We start from the raw sequence: 9571 nt of genomic DNA on the forward strand, positions 1-9571 counted from the left end.
TCCAGTTTCAGGTGCGAAATCTGAAATATAAGCTATTCTGGAGATGTCAACTTTGCTTCTCACCTTAACGGGAAAAAGCACTGGGCTCGGGTTCTGCAGGAAATATGATGAACATTTAAAGTTACTGGATTGAAAATCTGCAGGAAATATGGTGTGTGTGTGCGTGTGTTTGTTTGTTTTATTCTTGAATTTTAGGTGATTGAAAATCTCGAAATAACATCTGTGGTGGTGGCTAAATAAGAGTACCATTGTAGTTTCCTTGAGAGGATTTTGACTCCTTTTCAAAAGTTTGTAGGAATGTTTGTGTTACGGCAAACTATTTCACACCACCATTACATTTAATGTGTGGTCTTTTATTTTTATATTTTTTGGTAAATTCTATCCATTTTTCAAAATTTTTTCTTGATAAGATAAATATAACCCTATAAATTTATTTTGAAACTTATAACTTCACTCTTATTTTCTATAATAATTTTTCCCTTCAAAAAATAACACAACATCTACTTATGGAATGCTAGAAATATTATTTTACATAATTTTGTTTTATATGGTCTTACAAACTTTTGACAAATGAATTTTAACACGTCACGGGCCTAGTAAGACTTTACCCGACAAGTCTCGGAAAACAAATAGGAGTCCAAAATTTGACCTAAAGATGTAGAAAATTTCAAAATCCGAGAGTCTCGTCTGAACGAGCATCCAGTCCTGTCTGAATGAGGTAGGGGGAAAATAACTAAAACAATTTTGTTAAGTCATGTCTGAACATTGTTATAGGAGGAAAAATATAACCTGAAATGTCACAAGAGACTTGGTTATACTTCATTCTCCTTTTGCAAATTCACCATTTGATTTATTTGATTTATGAAACCTACGTGTGAGTCCCACAAACCCAATGGTGGAATTCACCCATTCACTTTATGGAGATAGGTGAAATTTGTGTTGGAGAATAATTTTTACCATTTCTCATTTCCAGATATGTGAGAATCTCCGAAGTTTCAAAGGGAAAAAAGTTGCATAAAACTAGAGTCAAAATGAGGCTCATATGATAATAGATAGTGACTTATATAAAAAATAATAATAAAATCAATCCGGGGACAACAAAAGCAGGTCAGGATATGCATCACTCACCAAAAGGAAAGAAAAACAAGGTCGGAACTTTGCAATTGAACATCACCAAGAAGCCTCATATATTGATACATTCAAAAATAACATGACAAGTGGATCCTTATACCGATACATTCAAACAAAGCTATCATAGGCAATCCATATACTGATACATTAAAAAAAATAATGAAAAAATAAAATAAAATCAATTCTATCATTTGGACAGCCGCAAAAGCATACAATACAAATAGCTCATTGCACCCGATCAGGATCTGCAAGCGTTGGCATCAAATTTTGACTCGCATTCATAACGAAGGGGGCGTAAAACCAAATACATGACAAGCGGACAATCTTCCAGATTGGTTTATTATGAATGTAGAGCGGCGTAGTCTCCAAGTGCACATGCTTGCAGGGAAATGCTTTCCCTAAAGATGTTCAGGCTCAATGGTATGGGATTTCTTTTATCAAGATACGTAACACATACGAAAGTTAGTGGCAAGGCAATCAGGTAAAAGTAGCAAGTATGATGTTTGAATAACACCAAATGAACAAACTCAAAAACAAAGATATCAATTCCAGTTTGGATTACTTTTGAATGATGTAACCACATCTTGCAAATTTACCTATTTTCTTGCTCCTAATTTGTCTCTCCATCTATTGATTACAACAACATATTTTTAAAACCCTGACACTCCTTGGCATAATATTGAGACAAAGAAACAAGCAACAACACTCTTGAGGCCACTCCTTGGCCTTATCTAACAGCACCCGTGGGTCCATTACTTGTTTTGCTTATGATTCCTTTACCAAAATACTCGGCAATCACAGAAAACACATCCTTTGAACTCTTTACTTGCTGGAAGAAATGAGCCTGATCTTGAGAATTATGCTCCAAGCTTCTCTTCATTTTTAGAACAGACCAATATTCGGGAGTACACTCAGCAATAAGTAATAAGCAGCAACCTGATACTTCTCAATAGCTTGTCGGTCCTCTTCAATCAGCTTTGATTCCTGTTCGATCTTTCCAGCAATATATTCCTTAATGACAGAGAGTGTGAAGCATGGATTTCTGGACAGTGTTTAAAGAACTATAATAGCAAGATGTCATGTCATCCCTTTCAATATAAAAAAGAGGTTTCAAAAGATTCACCAATGAAATATGGCTTTTCATATCATTTGAAAAGCTTCCAGTGCATGACATTCTCTCAGTCTCGCTTCTTTTGAGTGGGAATGAAGGGTTTGAATGCATCGCAATCCCATCCGAGAGCTTCTACACATCCTCCTCTCATCCCCCCTTATCACCCTTTTATAATAAAAATCAATTTTTTTAAGAAAAAGAGGGTGATAAGGAGAGGATGAGGGGAGGATCTTTAGCATTTCCCATCCCATAATACATTCAAAGAAAATTTGATCAGTGAGGACAAGAGTTTTCATGGTGAAATCATAACTCCATTTTGTAAATTCTTAGATTTGACACGAGATTGACTCATTGGTAGAAGAACCCCATCGTTGGAAATACTTAACTTTACAACTGCGCCAGAATGCACTAAAATTTTCTGGAATGATGGCTTTACTAGCAATCCATAAGCAACAAAGACCTGCCCAGACATAAGGATTGGCAATGCCTTGTTGACACAACATCCCTTCTTTAAATGCATTCATTTCACACAGAATGATAGCTAAATCAACTTCATAAAGCGAATGTTCTAGCTCAGATGGCCATGCACTCTTAAGTAAACATAGCCCCAGATGCCTTTCCAGGCAATCCTTTTCTCCTTGGCTGAATAATCTTTGCGATCAGCAAAAAATTTCCCATTGGACTCAGCTGTTGACATTCCAGCTCCTCCAAGATCTTATCTCCATTGCTGTTAGTTTGTGTGATTGATGAAAAGTTCAAGTCATTGGACAAGTACAACTCCAATAGCGTGTTGTGGATTTCAACTTGAGGAGGCGAGTCTTTCACCTCGTTGGTATATTTTTCAAGAAAATCCATAAGACACCGCGGGTGATGGATGAAAATGTTGAGAAAATCAACAGGAGATGGCAACATAGATAAGTATGTGCACCACTCAAGGCTCCTTGCTTAACTGATTCTTTATCCTCTGTACAAGGCCTCATGAATATCTCAATAGTCTTCACTGACTTGTGCTCCATGAGAATCTTACCATATTCCTTCACTGTTACCCCTGCATGACATGGTTTGAGACTTGAAATATATTGCAATGCTTCATCATATTGACCAAGGCCTTCAAGTAAGATTAAGTACAATTCATGCGTCACTGCCTTCTTAGCAGCATACACGGCATGCTCATGATAATTGGCAGCATGACAAACTCTTAGCAGTTTCGACGCCAAACTTATTTCCTTGACACCCTCCTCACTTTTAATGAATATATTTAGCTTCTCCACATCTTTCAATTTGGTGTAACAGTTTAAGCGAAGAGTCATATGATTGTAGATTCTTTGTGCATCTCAAAACTTTTGTATGACATAATAAGAAGGTTCAAGATGACCAATAGCGTGGATATACTGGGACATAGCCTCATCATAGTCTGAAGTTGCAGCAGCAACAGCTTGTAAACTTTGAACAAGATTCATAGCTACAGAATAAAGGTCTTTCTTAAAGAGCATACTTAATTTGCTTTCCATATCGTTCTCCCCGATACACAATGCTGATTTGTCAGACACTAAAATGATTAGTACAAAATCAAACACCATCTCAATCTTTCACCACCATCAACATTTTAGTTTTAAAAACCAGCAACACTACTGTCTCCTTCTTCATCATTTACACAATCATTTTTTTCATCTTATTCACATCTCCCCAATACAACTAGGCTCCCCTTCAATATGTGTTGCATCTGCCACATTATTATTATTTTTTTTTATGATTCCAATCAACATATCATGAAATTGATTAAGAATTCCATAGCTATATATCAAATTCTAAATCTAAGCATTTTATGCATGAATCACTTATCTTCTTAATATTTTATAAAATTCAAAGAACGCCAAGAAATAACATAGAAACTTAATTCAAATCTCAAGTAGAAACATATTTTGATCCATGCCTCACATCCAATAATCCCAACACTTGCCAGATCAACCAGGAGGACACAAACACTGCTAAGATTCACCAAAATGATGAAAAATCAGTAAAACCACATCATGCCTAGCCTTCATCAATTGAAAAACTTATTGCGGATTCTATAATTGGCCATTTTTATACAACTAAAAACCTGATATATGATAAGTAAGAATAACGGTTTCATCCAATACTTCAAGCCACAAACACAGTCTCTATTTTTCTCAGTATGAAAAGAAATCAATCAAAACAAGCATGAAGAATTGCCCAGAATGGACATATATTCTTACATCTTTGACGATGGTTGAGGAATGAACAAGTCTGGTAAGAATGGATTTGCAACTCGATGTGCTGTATTTATTAGAGCATCATATTGCCCAGACAGCAGCTATACAGTGCAGGGGAGTTTCCAAAAAAGCCATCTTCTATACTTATTTACCTAATATATGCAGCTTAAATGAGAATATTTTACAGAAACTAATTCATTACTTGCAAAATTGTAAAAATCAAAAGAGAGTAAGTAAATCTACTCCCTAAAAAGCAAAACCGATTGCCGACAGATCATTCAGAAACAATAAAATCTTGGTGCTGCTTCCTCTACTACTAAGAATGATGTGATCTACAGAATATCTATTGGTTTCAAAATTTCATTAAGATAAACACAAGTGCAGAGAGGCAAGTAGATCAGATCAAGACATTACTGAAAGGAAACTAGGCAATCAGATAAGAAAGGAGACAAGTATAAGCATACCTTTGCTTCGAGAAACTGGTAAGTGAATATCCGCAATATACCAATACAATCGGGGCTAGTCGTGCTTGAGCCCTCTGGCTGCATCTTATCGAGATCAAAGACCTTCAGGCACATACCCAAAACAATGTACAAAGCTATAAGATTTTTCTTACCCGGCTTCCTACACTTTCTCAGCGACCATAGCCTCCTCCAAGCCCCTTCACAGCTATTTCTTGACTATTTGGCATCAATCCCTGTAATAAGCATAATAGTTTTAGTAAGAAATTAAAATAAACAAAGAAAGGAATAGGCTCCTCTCCATTTCACCTAAAATAAAGAGGAGCCATTCCGGTGAAAAATTTTAGTGACAGAAGATCGTAATTCTTGGGTGGTCTCGCCGGTTTTTCCTTTGGCGGCAGTGGGCAATCGGAGATTCGAGGAATATTATTTCCCTTAGGGTTCGTGGGGCACCCATCGGCCGAAATCGCCAGTTTTCTCTTCGGCGCCGCCGGTGGGGTATTGAATGATATTACAGGAATCAGGAACTCCTTTCCCTTTGGCGTGCTAGGAGATAGACCCACATCAGTGACAACACCCACATCCATTCTAGACCAGACGGGTTTTCTCTTCGGCGCCGCCGGTGGGGTATTGAATGATATTCCAGGAATCTGGAACTCCTTTCCCCCCTTTGGCGTGCTAGGAGATAGACCCACATCAGTAACATCAGCCACCTCCATTCTAAGACCACCAGACGGAGCGAAACACACAGAGAGAGAGAGAGAGAGAGAGTAAATCGAAACAGAGAGAGAGCAAAAGTAGCAGCAAATCCCCAGCGCGAGAGAGAGAGTTTCAATAGCCAAAGGATCAGCAGAGAAGGGAAGAGAGCGAGAGGGAACGACTATTTATATCGGCTAAAACGTGTTTGAAACGCGTCTCGAACGTGTTCGAGACGCGGCTCAAACGTATTTGAAACGCGTCTCAAACGTGTTTAAAACGCGTCTCAAACGTGTTTGAGAGGCGTCTCATGCGTGTTTCAAACGCGTCTCAAATGGGTATTTTGAAACGCGTCTCAAACGCGTTTTACGTTTCTAATTTTTATATTTATATATAATAATTAATAATTTATTATTATACTTAAAATAAATAAATAAAATAAAAAATAAAAAATTATAAAAAAAAGTCAATCCGATTCTCCTCTTTGAGAATAATGAAAGTAAATAAATATTTGAGAAAATTATAATTTAACCTCATAAAAAATCAGTTGTTCTATAAATAGCATTCCGAACTATCAATGCTTGGATTCTGATTCTCAAATTATAAAAAAGTTTCAAAATGACCCAATTTGAAGAAAAATGCATATAATACCGCTGTCGAGCGTCATTTTTCAATTAAAAAATAATGAAATAAAAAAAATTAAATTTAAAAATAAAAATAAAAAAACTAAAAAAAAAAACACTAAAACTTTAAAAAAATAAAATTTATTTTTTATTTAAAAATAAAAATAGTATTTAGGGGGTGGCTCGGAGGCCACCCCCAAAACCAATTTTTTTTTTTTAATTTTTAATTTTTTAGACAAATCTTGGCCGTCCACTTTCACAGTTCTTTGTTGTAAGTCGTTGGATTAATAAAGTTATAAATCAGTAGTAATTTATTGGTTAGTAAATCCAAAAAAAAAAAGCAGTGCCCCATGTTTATGATATAATTTTTTCATAATTTGGTGTATATATCAAATATAATATGCAGTTTTTTTTCCTACCATTTTAGATATATAAAAGCATAACTCTTTTAGTCTATTTTATAAAAACCTTGATTAAATCGAATAGAAACTTTTAATTTGGATCGCAAATTTTGGATAAAGATTTTATTAAAATTGCTTGATAGATTCAATATGCAATATTTATTAAATAAAATTTGTTTAAGAGGGTGATTTGTTGACTCCTTGATATGACAAAAATTTTGTTAATAATTAAAAAAAAAAAAAAAAAAAAAAAAAAAAAAAAGACAACAACTTACAAAAAGTGTGATTTTTAAAAATGATTAAATCTAATATTTTTTTTTTTTAAAAAAAAAAAAAAAATGAGTTCATATTTCTATTTTGAGGAAAGATAAAAAAAAAATTTTAAAAAAAATGGTAAAATAAAATTTTGGGGTAATTACCTTTTTCCCCTATCAACTACCAGCTATTGTCAACATGCCCCCATGAACTGACACATCGACCAAAAGAGAGCATCCAACTACCAACTTTACACACTTTGCCCCCTTCCGTCAGTTTAATTCGTAAAAAGACGTAAATGCCCTCAACTTTTTTAACATATTAATTTTAATATTTTTTTTATTAATTACTGTTGGAGGGCATTTTGGTCTTTAAACCAAAATTAACGCCCAAAAATGGAATATTCCGTCCAAGTTAATGGAATTCCTTGACGGAAGGGGGCAAAGTGTGTAAAGTTAGTAGTTAGATGCTCTCTTTTGGTCGAGGTGTCAGTTCATGGGGGCATGTTGACAATGACTGGTAGTTGATAAGGGGAAAAGGTAATTACCCCTAAAATTTTAGTCAACTGATATATTATCCTCAATTTAAAAAATCAAAATTTTTAATTTTTTTTTTTTAAAAAAAAAAAATTATTATTTTTACTATTTTTTAATTGAAAAATTACAAATGACATGGGTATTATTGGCATTTTTCATCAAATTGGGCATTTTTTTTTTAACTTTTTGGTAGTTTAAGAGGCCAGAATCCAAGCGTTGGTAGTTCGAGAAGCTATCTGTAGAACGGCTGGTAGTTTGGGGGGTTAAATTGTAATTTTCCTTATATATATAGGACAAAAATTTCCTACAAACCGGTTTGCAGGAAATTTCCTATAACCCACATATAAGATTGACATGTGTCCTTTGGCATGTGAGAAGCACATGTTATTTAAATAACATATGCTTCTTACATGCTTTTTTAATAGCATTAATAAAAAAAACATGTTTTCTCACATGTTTAAAAGACACATAGTCTTTTAAATGTGGGTTATAAGAAATTTTTTTGGGAAATTTCTGTCCATATATATATATATATATATATATATATATTAATAGTAAAAGTGAATAGCTAAAATAAAGAGTGAAATGTAGGTGTTTTGGAAAAGTGAATAACAAAAATAGAAAAATGTGATTATTTAAATAAAATGTCAAGCTGTATTAACACATATCCGATCACTAAGGATAATCTTAGCTTCTAGACTTATTGTACAATTCAAACACTTGTATTCGAAACTCTATGGATAACTGAACCTAGAGATAACTCTTTAGCTCTAAAGACTTGTAATTTGATTAGTCTTCTTGTTTGTAACCACATGCTGAGATGATAATATCCAACATGCATATTGTTTAGTTTTATCTTAGTTTAAACCTAGAGATAGAGTTGTATCTACACTACACTTCTTCTTCTATATATATCGACGCATACTCAGTTGAAGAGTACGTCAGAATTTACAACAATCCTTAGTATTATTCCTCTGTTCTAATATGGTATCAGAGCCACATATAGACTAACGTCTCATATGGTTTCTGCTCCCTCCACTCCCACCACTGCCTTTATCTCTCCCACAACCTCTCCTCCCTCTACACCTATCTCTAAAATGGCGTCCACACCTCCCTCAACACCCTCTTCCCACCTTATGTTTCCGAATATGTCTCACTCACTTCACATCAAGCTGGCCAAAGGAAATTTTATGGCCTGGAATACACAAATCCTTGCCTACATTAAAGGGCAAGATGCATTCGGTTTTCTCAACGGGTCTTCTCAACCCCCTACTCAACACATACCGAATCCCAGCTCCATCGAGGGTGCTCCGGCTACAATCATCAACCCCGATTCTCTCTCATGGTGTCAACGGGATCAGATGATTCTAAGTGTTCTTATCTTCACTCTTACTGAACCCTATGTGGTTCATGCTGTTGGTTGTGTAACAGCCAGCCAATTATGGAGTACTCTCCTCTCCATGTTTGCCTCCCAAGCCAAGGCCCGTATTATGCAAATTTACTTTCAACTAGCTACTGTCTAGAAGGGAAATCACTCCATCACGGAGTATTTCCAAACAATCAAGACCCTCCGAGACACATTAGTTGTTGCTGGACAGCCCATCAATGAATTTGAAGCCGTCTCTTTTCTTCTAAAAGGCCTTGGTACCGAATTTGACTCCTTTGTTACATCTGTAACAACTCGGGTAGATCCTCTTTCTTTTGACGAGCTTTATGGCCATCTCTTAGCTCACGAGATGCGGATTGAGCAACAATTTCCAGCCTTGGAGCTCTCCCAGCCGTCTGCACATTACACAACTCATGCCGCCATGCTTAGGGGACGAGGCCATCGTGGTGGCAGAGGATCTTCTTCCGGTGGCAGAGCACCTTTCCGTGGCAGGGGCAACTCCTATTCAAACTGTGGCCGTAAATCTTACTTCAACACTAATGCCTCTTCTTCCAACCGGCCTGTTTGTCAATATTGTGGTCGGATTTGATGTGTGTTTTAAATAGTACTCGCAAGCGCACGAATCGTTTGCAATATAGTGTGTGCAAGTGCGAGGTCGAATCCACAGGGAAATGATCAAATATTAGTATCTTGCTTGATCAACCCCATTTTAACCTAGTTCCAAAGGTTTGAGAAG

General features: G+C 35.7%; 1 pseudogene; it reads right to left on the bottom strand.

The window, feature by feature from the left end:
* Positions 1-1170: 1170 nt before the first annotated feature.
* LOC133881570 (vacuolar protein-sorting-associated protein 11 homolog) lies at positions 1171-5776 on the bottom strand (annotated as a pseudogene).
* Positions 5777-9571: the final 3795 nt, after the last annotated feature.

Source organism: Alnus glutinosa, chromosome 11 (genome assembly GCF_958979055.1).
Source record: "Alnus glutinosa chromosome 11, dhAlnGlut1.1, whole genome shotgun sequence".
Taxonomy (NCBI): Eukaryota; Viridiplantae; Streptophyta; class Magnoliopsida; order Fagales; family Betulaceae; genus Alnus; species Alnus glutinosa.